The sequence below is a fragment of the Ambystoma mexicanum genome, chromosome 5p (assembly GCF_040938575.1).
Source record: "Ambystoma mexicanum isolate Mex_15411 chromosome 5p, UKY_AmexF1_1, whole genome shotgun sequence".
Taxonomy (NCBI): domain Eukaryota; kingdom Metazoa; phylum Chordata; class Amphibia; order Caudata; family Ambystomatidae; genus Ambystoma; species Ambystoma mexicanum.
Window position 1 is genome coordinate 1,367,644,618 of NC_090930.1, and position 13,508 is coordinate 1,367,658,125.

Below are 13,508 nucleotides of genomic sequence, written 5' to 3' on the forward strand. Positions count from 1 at the left end.
TGCTTTGAATATTTCCCAGTCGTCAGGCTGGGAAATATTCACAGCATGTGAATCCATGGAAGATACCAACGCTGAAGAAATGGAGTTACAGGTAAGAAATTAGTCCCTTCTTCTTCCTCTGTGTCCTCCGTTTCCATCCCTGCGCTCTCACCGACCACTAACCCTTGGTGGCCTAAACGTGTTACCCACTCTGCCACAGTCGTGGATAGCCTGTCATGCGTCTCTCTGGAGTAGGGGATGGGGCGACTGTCTCTTCTCCTGGTTCTTGCTTGTCATCTTTAACCTTTCCTTGGGGGGCCACCACCGCTCTCTGGCCTTGCTGCTAGGATCTTGTGTGGCCCTAGGGTCATTCATGTTCCCACTGGTCAGTTATAGGCTATTGCCAGGCCTATGTATTTCTCTGCCTTGCGTTGGTGCTGGCGGTTCTTTAAGTGCCCCCTGTGCGCTTCTCGTGCCTTCCCCACTGCACCCCTGTATCACTCTGTGGACCGCCTCACTGGGCGTTCTGCCGCCGGCCCTGTCTCAATAGGGTCTCCGTGCTACCCTCCTCCTCTCCCTCTCTGTGTTGATCCTATTATGCTCTTCCACGGGTTGGCTATGCTCACCGTTGGTGCTTGGGGGGCGGGGGGCTACCCCTCCCCCACTCCTCCAACTCACTGCGTCATTCCTCGGCTATTATGGGGCCAGCACGCAACGGGGCCACTCGCTCCTGCCTCCTGTGGGACCACTGGGGCTCTCTCCTTCCAGTGCTCCCTTTCCCCAGCCTCCACAACTTCTCTCAGCAGGGGGGACTCACTGCCTCGGCAGTGGACTGCTGCCCTATCTCTGACTCCTCGCTCAGCCTGCTTCCCCACAGCTTGCTGAGCCTTCTCCTCCTCCGGGTGCCAGGCTCTCTTCCCACAGCCGGGCTGCGTCACTGTGTGGCATTTGCCCAGGGATCTGTCCGGAACTTGTCACGGGGCGAGCTGGTCTACTCCAGGCTCACGTTATGTTGGGAGAGCACCAGGGTCCTCTCCGCTGCGTGCTGCCTCCTCTACTTCACTGCGACTCCTACCTGCGGGCGTGCTCTCCACTGCAGCCGCTGGTCGCAACATTGCTGTTGGACCTTCACTCTGCCTTTGTTTGGTGGGGCTCCCGATTCTGAGGTGTCTCCCTCCGTTACCTCGGGGTGCGAGGATCTCCCCCTTTAGTCGGGGCTGCCTTCCCTCTGCCTGGGGACCCCTCCAACGCTGGTCCCGGGGGTCGCTCACCGCTACCAGCTCTCAATTATCTAGGAAAGGGACCGGAGCTGCAGACTCAGGAGACCATCTTGCCTGCGCCCCCTGGTGGCCAATCTCTACACACGTTTTGCCTGGTCCTGAGCCATTGGGATTCAAGCGTGGTTGGGACTGCAGCTCTAAAATCAAAATGTTCAACACCGAATGGCACAATATTTGTGTATGGTGTTTGGGGAAGGATCGTGACATGGAGCAATGCGGTTCCCGTCAGTCGATGAAAGTCAAGGCACATATGAATTCCCCCCTTGAAGTTGCTTGGCCAGTCTCTCCTGAAATCTAAACTAGAAACTGAAGCTCTTACTCCAGCAAAGAGGAACGAGAGAGAAAACAAGCAACGTAAGGTGAAGAATCACTCACACTGCTGTTGTGAGTGGCACCATTCTTGATCCTCTTCCTGATGTAAAATGTAGAGGAGACAACATTCATTGAGGAGGGATGAGAGGGTGGATTCTTATGACTCCCAACATGTTAAAGTCCTCTTTAAATTCCTCCACAGAAGAGCGGAGGAATTTAAAAACCAGATTCTAGCCATCCTTTTTAAAGCCTAGACTGGTACAGCCATGACATCTGCCTGAAGTCGTGTGTGTCTGTGTCTGCTGATTGGGAACTTTAGGAGGCAGCTGGATGCTCTCTATTCTGCTACACCAGTGACCACATTCACATCAGGGCTTGTGAGCAAAGCTTCGGCCTCAGTTGCGGTTGGCGTATGAGCTGCTTTGTCCAGCCAGTCACAATCGGGCGACAGCACCCCAGAACTGAGGGCCCAGTTTTATCAATCCAATGTGGGTAATATATATGGGATGATGTACATTTTGGTCTGTAACCTCTTGTGGGCACGGGTCAGGACCCTTTACCAGACTTGGTGGTAGATGAAGTGAATATCTTGAATTTGGTGTCAGATCCCCACTACGCCAGTGGCCTCGATGTTTCACACACTCTGAAGATGCAGCAGACCTCTTTATATGGGCACCCCAATGCACAGTACAACAAGATGGTTGAGAAGGTGGTGGCTCCTTTAGCCCTTGGGGTGCCAGCCAAGCAGGTAGTCCATTAACTAATGGATAGCTTGGATAAGGACCCTCAAACTGAGACAACATTGCAGTTTTTGTTTAAACATCTCTTTATTGGTTTTACAACAAGTTAAACATTCTCCCCCCCCCGACCCCTGCCTCCTAATCCCTCCCCCCGACTTGGCAGCTTGCAGTCTCTGTTTTCGATGTGGTTCACCCCCTGGGGTGCCACTAGTTCAGGTCCAGGAGTTTGTCTTTGAGGGCACCGTTGGGCTGTGAGGTCTCGTTTTAGGAAAGCCAGTGTTTTCCCCTATTCCGATGCGAATTTCCGCAAATTGTTATTCATTGCGTATGTGGCCCACTCTAAGGCTTCCAGTTGCCATACTTTTCTGGGTCACTACTGTCCCATCGGACCCTTCCATTTTTGTGCTCTTAGGGTCATCGCTGCTAGAGTTAATCACACTTGCCTTTTCTCTCCCCCCGCTGCACCCTCTGTCCCTGTTCCCTTCATTCCCAGCAGGACATGTTTGGGTTCCCTTCTGGCCTCTTCCCCGAATGCCTGTGCCTGAGCCTGGAGAACCTCCTTCCAGAACGGACTGATTTTGGGACATTCCCACCAAATGTGCGCTGCGGTTCCCTCCTCCCCGCACCCCCTCCAGCAATCCTTGGACACCTTATGTATATGCTATGCAGCCGTGAAACCTGAATAGAACTTTGTACCATGCTTCCTGGAGCTGTACAGCCCTTGCATTCTTTAGTATTTTCCTCCAGAGCCTTTCCCATTCCTAACCTGTAACTGCATTGAACAGCATCTGCTCCCATCGGGCCATGTACAGCCAATGTTTCTGCGGGGAAGCCTCATCCAGTAGTCTGTATAGACCAGAGATAAGACCCTTTGATCTGTCATTTTTCTAGAGGAATTTCTCGAATGGGGTGAACTGACTGGTGGCTGCTTGTCTAATGTCCCTGTTCATGACACAATGGGCCTCATTACAACCCTTCCGGTCCGGAAAGAACGGTGGTGGTAAAACCGCCACCACTGTTCTTTCCGGACCGGCTGATTAAGAGTCCTGCAGGCGGGAGGTGTCACTCCCGCCAGGTCTGACCTGGCGGGTTTAACGCCACCCGCCTGCAGGTGGACTCCATGGGAATGGGGACCTACACAATTCCGCCTCCGGAATTCCTGGGTCACCGGGTTCATAATGCCATCACGGGAATCACGGAGGCGGAATGGTAATACGAGTCCGGCAGTAACCTGCCGGTTTTTCCGGCTCGGTTACCGCTTGACTCTTAATGAGGCCCAATGTCTTATTTGATAATACCCAAGTCTCTCTCCTCCTCCCCCACTGCGAAGTCTAGTTTGCACTCCTGGAAGGATTTCACTCTATTTCCCAGGAACATGTCCCTAATCTTTCTGCAGCCCCCCTTCCTCCACTTGTCAAAGGCCCCCCACTCCAAACCCGGGGTAAAGTCCTTGTTGTTAAAAAATCGGAGTGAACGGTGATGGGAAGGTTGTGATCCCCTGCTTCTACACCGCATTATCCCACGTGTCCGCCATCGCTTTTGTGATGGCTCTCCTATATAGGTGTTTTGGCCCAAGGTGGTGCGGGAGCCACACGACCCCTCCCAGGTCATGTTGTGCCACAGCCCTATCCATGTGCGTCCATTGTTTCCCTTCCTTCTGCGAGAACCATTCCCGTATTAACTGCATTTGCGCTGCTTCATACTATTGCTGAAAATTGAGGAGCACCATCCCACCCCTCCTCCTTGGGGCGATTAGCAGGCGGCGGCTAATCTGTGGATTCCTCCCCTCCCAGATGAAATCTCTAGTTACCGTCCCTAGTTCCCCGAAGAAGTCCTGGGGTATTGTCAGTGGGATCGCCTGAAACAGGTATAGCAGTAATGGAAGTGTGACCATTTTCATCGCTGCCATCCTGCCTATACACCAAACCTTACGGTTCCTCCATTTCAGGTAGTTCTTCCTAAATGCACTTAGTGTGGGTGTATAATTGGCCGCATACCAGCCTGACTGGGACGGAATGATTTTAACCCCCAGGTATTTAATTCCACCAGGGCTTCACAGAAATGCCGAAATTAATTTCAGCTCTCTGGCATCCTCCTTCCCCAGTGTTAAGTTCAGCAGTTGAGACTTTCCCAGGTTGACCTTCAAGCCTGACACCTCCGGAAGCCGGCCAGCAAGTTCCTGTATGCTTTTATTGATTCTTTTGGGACTACTGAGGGAAAAAAGCATCTCAGCAAATGCTGCGACTTTATGTTGTGCCCCCCCGAAGCGGATCCCCCGAATCTCCCCCTCTTCCCTTATTGCCTGTAGTAGGGGCTCCTGATATATATTGCGTAAAGGAGGGGAAAAGCGGGCACCCCTGCTTGGTTCCTCTACCCAGGCTGATGGGACACGACATGGACCCATTCACTGCCAGGCGAATCGTCAGGTTATTGTAGTTAGCTTGGACCATTTTGAGGAAGTCTCTCCCAGGCCCATTTTCTCCATTAATCTGAACAGAAATGGCCACTCCACCCAGTCAAGCGCCTTCTCGGCATCATTTGCAAGTAAGACTGCCGGGTTGGCTGTTTTCTGTGCTTTCTCCACCAAGTGTGCCACTCTTCTGATATGTATTTATTTTAATTTTTTGCATTTTTATGGCGCTCACACAGTCCGAGGGCATCAAGGCGCTGTTACAGGAATATGTCTCTTATTTGCATATTTATAACGCGCTTAAATAGGTTTCAAAGCACGGCCCCGGGGATCGAACCTGTGTTGCTTCTTGTCTTGTTTCCAAGGCGAGCATGTTGCCGCTGAGCTATCTGTCTTTTCGCCAATATTTTAGTATAGATTTTAACATCTATGTTTATGAGAGCGATGGGCCTGTATGATGTACACTCTGCGGGGTCTTTATTGGGCTTGGGAATAAGCATGATTTTGGCCTCTTCCATGGATGTTGTAATGCAGCCTGTAAGTCTTGAAAGTACTAAATAATTGTACTAAGAGGGGGCTTAGAATGTGGGTGTATGTTTTATAGAAGACATCCGTGAAGCTGTCAGGGACCGGGGTTTTATTCAGAGAAGCTTTGCGATCGTACTTCGCACTTCCTCTTCTGTTATTCCCTGTTCTAGGAGTTCTTGCTCCTTCTGGAACCTTTGGCAGGTGTACCCTCTCTAGGAAGTGTATCTGATTATGCACGTGCAGGTTCTGGGAGGCATATAGGGTGCTATAGTACCTTGCCAGGCGTTCCTGAATTTCTTCAGGAACGTGAAGAGGAATATCCTAGCGCTGAAACAAAGTTATTTTGTGCAAGCCAACAAGGCCGATGGGCCAATTGCCAGACAGTTGAAACAGAAAACGGCCTCCCAAATAATTCAGGAGGTAGTCAACCCACAAGGGACTAAAGTGAACACCACTCCCGAAATCGCAGATCAATTTGTCAAGTTCTACTCCACACTTTATAGGTCAAGGAAACCAGGAGATGCACAGCAGAAATCCTACCTGGGACCAATCACGCTCCCAAAAATTACTATAGAAGACTGAGAATGCATTAGAGGCAGAGATTAGGATAGAGGAAGTAGGTCATGCGATCAGGAGCCTGTCCCTCAAAGCCCCAGGGCCAGACGGGTACCCAGCAGCATTCTACAAAACGTATCAGCAGACTGTGGCCCCCAGGTTAGCCGCTCTGTTCAACTCTTTTAGCGAATCTGGCTGCATCACCCACACGATGGAAGAAGCTAAAATTATACTGTTCCCCAAACCAGCTAAAGACCCAGCACAATGCGGGTCACACCGGCCCATCGTCCTAATATATATGGATGCAAAACTATACACCAAGATCCTAGCCAATAGGCTAGAAACGCTTCTCCCACAGCTTATCCAATCAGACCACGCCGGATTCGTTCAACAGAGACAAACCCCAGACAATAATAGGAGGGTCTGTCACATCATAGAAAAGATACAACTGAAAGGAGTCCCTGCCATACTCCTTTCGCTAGACGCTGAGAAGGCGTTAGACAGGATCGAATGGTCCTTCCTATTCAACACAAAGGCCCTCATTATAAGTCAGGCGGTGGAGCATGGTGCTATTAGCACCATGGTCCATGCCGGATTCCGCCATGGTGGATGGCGGAATTACCGTCCCATTCCAAGGTGAGTGGGGCGGTAATTCCCCATTCACCATTCCCATTTTTGCCCCATTTGGCATAACGGGGATGGGGAAGGCGCTAATGATGGCACCGTAAATTACGGTGCCGTAATTAGCACCAAGGTCTCTTAGCGCCTTGGACTTTAACGCCTGCAAAAAGCAGGCGTTAAAGTGTGAATCAGGCGTTAAGGGTTAACGGTGCCGACGGCACCGTTAAACCCTTAACGCCTGACTTGTAATGAGGGCCAATGGAAAAGATGGGTTTCGGGGCAGGCTTCATCAACAAAATCTGCGCTAATTACCAGCCTGGCTCCTAATCAACGGTGACCTCTCCCAACCGATCAAGTTGGAAAGAGGGACCATACAGGGCTGCCCCCTTTCCCCGCTCCTATATGCCATTCATCGGGAGCCATTCTTTACAGTCCTACGGACTGATCAATTGATACAGGGGATTCCATTTGGGAAGGAGACGCACAGTCATGGCATATGCGGATGACATGCTCCTCACTCTCACAGACCCGGAGGCATCACTTCAAGAGGTGATATGGGTAATAGTCATTCAAAGCAGTGGCCGGTCTGAAAGTAAACATATCGAATCCGAAATATTGAATCTCTCATTGGGAGGGGAAAAGCTCCAGCGAGCTAAAAAAGGCGTCCCAATTTTGGTGGTTACATGGCGGCATTAAACTCCTAGGGGTCACCATCACACAGACGCTACAAGGGCTCTATGGAGCAAACTGCCAACCCCTGCTGACACTCCTCAAACAACTACTACATCAATGGGGTCCCGTTTTGGTATCCTGGTTAGGCCAGATAAACGCCCTCAAAATGGTGGTACTCCCCAAACTCCTCTTGGTCTTTCAAGCACTCCCGATCCCAGTACCAGAGTCCTTCTTTTGCGCTCTGCAAAAACTAATAACCCCTTACATCTGGAATAACAAACCCCCCTTCATGGCGCTGAGAGCACTGATGGTCCCGTCAGCAAAGGTGGACTAGGCCTGCTGAACCTCCGTATGTACTACTGGGCGGCCCAGATACGTGTGATTAGAGACTGGTTTGCAAGCAAATCAGACAAACGATGGATCCAAATGGACGGGGCGGTGGTGGGCATCCCCCTGAGCGAAGTTCTCTGGCTACACAAAACAGACCAGCCACGCAATATCCACATATCCAAAATCACAAAACTGGTAGAAACCACTTAGAACAATCTGGCAAAACATAGGCAGATCACCACCTTCCCGTCCCCATTGACACCTATGTTTGGGAACCCCCAATTCACCACGGGCTGGAGAAGGGAGTCTTCAAACGTTGAAAAGAGGCAGGCTGCACAAAAATCAGAGACATGTTTATGGGGACGGAAGTCAAACCATTCACCCAATGCAAGATAGAGCTAGGACTGAATGCCCTACTTCAACTACGGCATTGGCGATTGAACCAAACCATGTGCAAGGCCGCAACTCGCCCACTCACTCAATTCGAGAAATTCTTAGCCCCAGAACCAGGGGACAAACACCTTATCTCTATCTTATACAAGCTGGGGCTCGAAGCAGAACAGATCATAGACCTGAAATTCAAGACCAAATGGGCAGACACACTGGGGGAATTAATTCCAGAAACCGAATTGGAACCATTATGGAGAGACACACCTAAACTCACTCAGGCCATTCAAATACGGGAGTTCTGGTACAAGATCATGACCCAGTGGCACTAGACTCTGATTCGCCTGCAACAAATTTATCCTTCAAACATCCACACATGCTGGTGGGACTGTGGCGGAGTGGGAGACTGGCTCCAAATATGGTGGGGATGCCCAAAATTGGGGGAACAATGGAAAACAGTTAACCACAACATACAAGCGTTGTTCGGGGGACAGGGGCACAGAGGCCCAAAAAAGGTTTACTTTGCATAGGGGGACAGCTTTTCAAGTCCTGGGAGAAGTATAAACGAAAGGCCTACGTAATACTGTCAGTGGCAGCCCTGTTGGTGATAGCGCAGAAATGGAAAACCAAAGGCCATGCGAACAGATCAAGACTGGTTAGACAAGGTCTGGCACTTTGTATCCCTGGAGTGGACCACATACTCCCTACAAGGGAACCAAGCCAAGGTCTTACGGAATGAGAAGCGGTTATAGAATTCCTGCATAGCGACTTCAAAGAACCATATTGCCCCACAAATTCTGGAGATAAAGTGATGAGACACTGGCGGATTGGTAGCCCAGGGAAAGTTGGGGGTGGGGAGGTTAGGGGGCCGGGGTCAGTAAACGTTCCAATCCCGTGACTGTTGTTTTTGGTATATGTAATGTTAAAAATCGAACAAAAAAATTATAATGTGGTGAGGCCACTTTTGACAAACCCTTCCTTAAATCCATCAGAGTCTGACGACTATCACACCATAACTAAGTTGCCATGTGTAAGCATTGTTTTGGAATCTGTAGTAACAACACAGCTGCAATCTTTTGTACAACCAACAGCAATCCGTGACAATCTCCAGGTTGTTACCAGACATGGGCAATGAAGGGAGATTTTGATACTCGTAACTATGAGTGATATAAGAACGTTGGATAATGTTGTTGCCTTTGTGTTCATACTAATAGATCTTTAAGCAGCTTTTTTTCCTCTGCCTTTATTAAAGGTGACAGTTTCAATTACAGGAAATAAAACACCCAATGATCCCCAAAGCATGACTAGCCAGTTCACATACCAGAAGTTGCGCATTTCCCTAGTGTCCATATCTGGCTTCTAGTGATAAGCTTCAATTGTACTGACGTCAGACTTACCACTTTCTCTGAACAATACTTTCTCTCACTGGATACCAAACCCATGCCACTTTTCCCAACCCCTCTCTTTTACTCCCCTCTCCCATTCACAACTCAGCAACAATCTTTAGATAACACCATGCGACTATTGGTGGATGACTCACAGGAAGCTATTGGCAGTGAGGTCAACCCCTATATGCGGTTGTCTGTTTCTTATCCTATCTATTTTTTTCCCCTTAGTGAGGGACTCTCTCCACTCTTTAATAGTTAAGAGTTGTCTCCCTACAGCTGAACCGCAGTGTTTTGCAGTCTCGAGGGCGGTGGTGACAAACTGTCATCATATCTTGCCATATCTCTTTAAGAAGGGCGACAATTCCCATTCGAGGTATCCCTGTGACCATCTTGTATGTTTCTCTAGCCTTTCTTGCCCACTCCTGCCTAGTGGGCAGATAGGACCTCTTCTAATTTATAACTAAACAAGCCCTAGCAGTCAAAAGCATGTTGCGCAGCATGAGTGGTAGGGCCATTAACTGATCCTTGTCTTCAAACAAACTAAATAGAATGAGGGTGATATCCCTAGCCCTTTCAACTTCCTCTAGGTCTTTTATCCATCCTAGTACCTCTTTCCAGTAGGTTTGGGCATGTGGGCAGACCCACCAAACATGCCAGTAGGCAAAGACAAACAGACCTGCATGCAGAATTCAGGGTACTTCCTTCCCCTTCTGACTTAGTCACTCTTTCTTTAATTCACACTTCCTGCAAATTGGATTCATTCCATGCCATTCAGCTTTATGATCATTCTCTAATTACTTCTCTTTTGATACATTCCTGTCGTTAATTTTCCCTTATTCACACTATTTTGTCCCCGCTTCATCCCGATTCCTCACCGGACACTTCACTTTCTGCTGCAGATTTTGCTTCTGACTTCATTTCATAATCTGTTTTCTCCTTTCTCTGCTCATTCATTTTTGCCCCCACTCCTTCTGCTTAATCTTCATTTTCCTTTTTCATACCTCGTTGTGAAAACTGTTCTCTCCTGTTAGAACTGGCCAACCCTTCTGCCACTCCCACTGATTCTCTTCCTCCAGCTCTTATTCCTCTCGTTTATCCCTATTCTTGTTCTCTATTTCACTTTTTAATCAATTCTTCTCTTTGCTCTGGTAAACATGCTAATATGCTATCCATTCACAAAAATAAATTGATTATTTCCTGCTAACGACTTTCCTATCTCTCTTCTTCATTTACTATCGATACTTTTAGAAGGTGCTGTGTACTCTCCGCTATCTGTATAGCTTGAATTTAACTGTCGGGGTTCTGTTCACTCATTCTACCAAAACTGCTCTTTTGCATGGAAATAATTATCTCACTTCCTATTGCCATGCTAAACAATCTGCTCTGCTGATTCTTCTTGATTTATCTGCTGCTTTTGACACTGTGGATCACTCTTTTCTCTGTTCCTCTCTCTCTCGTTTGGGTTAATCTGGTTTTAGTCTTATATTCCTTCTGATTTATGGGCTGGGAATTCATCTTCTTTTATTGCTTGAAGCCTTGGGGTTTCCGCAGTGCCCAGCCATTGTTCCCTTACTATTTCCTTTGTATTCCACTCCTCTTTCATCTAGTACCACTCCTATTTCATCTATTTTACTTTTATGCTGATGACTTTAAGATCTTCTCTTTCTCATTGCCCGATTCCCTCCAATCTTGTCCCTCCAACTGTGTTGCAGAGGTTTATTCCTCAATGCACTCCCTTTCTTTTCACAGCAATTCTTCTAAACTGATTTTCTTTTTTTCTGCATTTTCTCCTTACAATTCACCACGTTCTATCGTCTTTTCCCTGGGTTTTCCCCCCTTTCTGTAACTGCCTGCAACATAGATGTTGCCTTTGTTTCAGTTGCTTCCTTCTCTCAACACATTTCTATCCCTGCTTGCTCCGTCCGTGATTGGTAAAATCAAACCTTTTCTTACATTACCTAAAACTTGTATTGTTACTTAGGTATTTTGATACCTTGACTATTGCTCATCACTCTTTATTGCTTTACTCTCCTATATGTATGCTTCACTTTGGTCAATTTTTTATTTTTCTGTTCGCTTGCTTTGTTTATTTCCTCCTGTGTGCCTAATGGACTCCTTCCTCCCACAGATTCCTCCTCCTTTGATATCCATCTCCCAGCACAGCTGCTCTTAGGAAACCTTTGTGCCGCCAGGGGCGCAGTGCGGCTCCGTCCAATGCCTCTGTGCTCCCCATGCCGTACATGACATTGGGTCTAGTATATATAGAAACGCTGCACCCCGTGGCCCCAGTTCCTTTTTTCCAAGCACCCTGTTCACTTTAGGAACACAGCTCTTAAACTTTGTTCGATTTGCTCAAAAATCATTTGCTTCTATTCTTCCTTGTGGTTGCAAAGCCCAGTCTGATAAAGTCCTCTGGTTTAAAACCCTGTGCGGAATGTGTGCATCAAATGTCTGTTTCAGACCTGCTTCGCATTTGCCTTTAATGTCTTGGGCAAAGCCACAACACCAGGATTGTTAATGCCAATCGATGCACCCACAGGTTTTGAGAACAAGAGGCAAAACCTTTTACTTTCCTCCACAAGGAGAAAGGTGATAAACCCATACATTGTCACCTGGCATGGGCCGCGGCACCCAAGAACCGCCCCCAGCATGAAAGGATACGAAGAAGAAAGATCGTTAGATGTCAAAATCGCCTGATGGTTCTTTGAAGCATCACTCTTCTTTGTATTTGAAGAAGAGGAGCCACCACTCAAAGGACGTCTCTGAGGAAGAGGTTCCACAGGTACATTTTCCCACAGTCCTCTAATTCCAAACAGTGGGTGGTGTTGAGAATGAAGATGTTTGACATCTTTTCCAAGCCGCAGGTGGCTTCAACCCTGATGCCGGTGGCCACGGCCTGAGCACTAGAGGCTTCTGCCAAGCTGATGTATTTCACTGCACTCCGATGGGCTGGCAGGGAATCCACAAACAGATGCGACAAAGTCACATCTAAGGCTCACACCGTTCTGTCTCCAGGCGTCGGTCTTCTGACCTCTGGTCACTCTTGCGGCACTGACTGATGCCCGCAAAGCCAGAGTTGCGAGGGAATATCTCCTGCTCCCCAGGAGAGCATACATGCCCCACTTGGAGGACATTTATGACAAGGGGGGGGGGGCATTCCCATTTGGACTTGGGCCCATTCACCCTAGAGAAATAAGGGACTTCCCAGTGGAATTTTACAGGAAACAGGGGGACTTAGTGGTTCTTGAGGCAGATTTACAGGAGGCAAGTGGCACCTCACCAGAGGAAGACATGCTCCCTGCTGCCACTGCAGGCAAACAGCATCAGGCAACTTAGTTACTGTCATGAGCGGAAACCCTCCACAATCTTCTGGATGTGGGGGATGCCAGGCTTTGACATTTTTCCCACCAGGGACGATTCAAAATGCCTTAAATTTGCAGGCAGGTTTCCACAACCAGGCAGCCGGGTTGACACCTTTGTCATCCTTGTGCCTGGAGTTCTGTCTGCCCCCAAACTGCAGCAGTGCAGATTGTTTCTTGTGGCCCCATCATGGCTGAGACAGTTTTGGTATTCAGATCTTCTAGCTCTTTCATCGATGCCACCCATCACACTTCTGCGGATGTACGACCTCATGTCCAGGAACAAGGGAACAGTCCTTTATAATGCCCCAGCATTCAGCTCAATCTGACAGCCTGGCTCCTGCTGCACTACAGTTCAGCCAGGTAAACATGCCCCCAGATTGCAGGGACATCTTAGCGAATGCCTGGGCACCTGCCACCATCTCCTTCTACAAAAGCAAGCAGAAACGCTTTTGAATTTGGTGTGCTGCCTTCCATTTTCAGCTGCAACAAATCATACCCCTTCCTCTATCAATGTTCATTTCGCCACCATGCCTCGCTTAACTCATACTACTTACACGCCTTCATTGTGGTGTCATCGCCTTCATGGCCTGTTCCATGCTTTTCCACCTTGCGCTACTACAGCACTGGCTTGGGAACGCCACTTTGTGCTCTGCAAACCGATGCAACATTCTTTTGAGCCTTTACATAAAGTGGACATCAAGTTCCTGTCGTGGAAATCGGCTTTCTTTGTGGCCATTGCCTCAACAGGGAGGGTTGGTAAAATCCAGGCTCGCTCTGTCAATGTGCCTTATTTATCTTCCACAAGTCTACAAACCTCACCTTCATGCCTAGGGCTCTCTCATTCTTTCAACTCAATGAGCCTTTAGTACTTTCGTGTGTTCTTCGGCTCTCCTTCCTCGCCTGCTGAGCGTACCTTCCACAATTCTGTATGTCATGTGTGCGCT

General features: G+C 48.6%; 1 protein-coding gene across 1 annotated transcript in view; it reads left to right on the plus strand.

Moving 5' to 3' along the window:
* The window catches only part of TRIO (trio Rho guanine nucleotide exchange factor), a 3,834,156-nt gene that overhangs the window by 3,250,586 nt on the left and 570,062 nt on the right, over positions 1 to 13,508 (plus strand). The gene's annotated exons all lie outside the window — the stretch shown is intronic.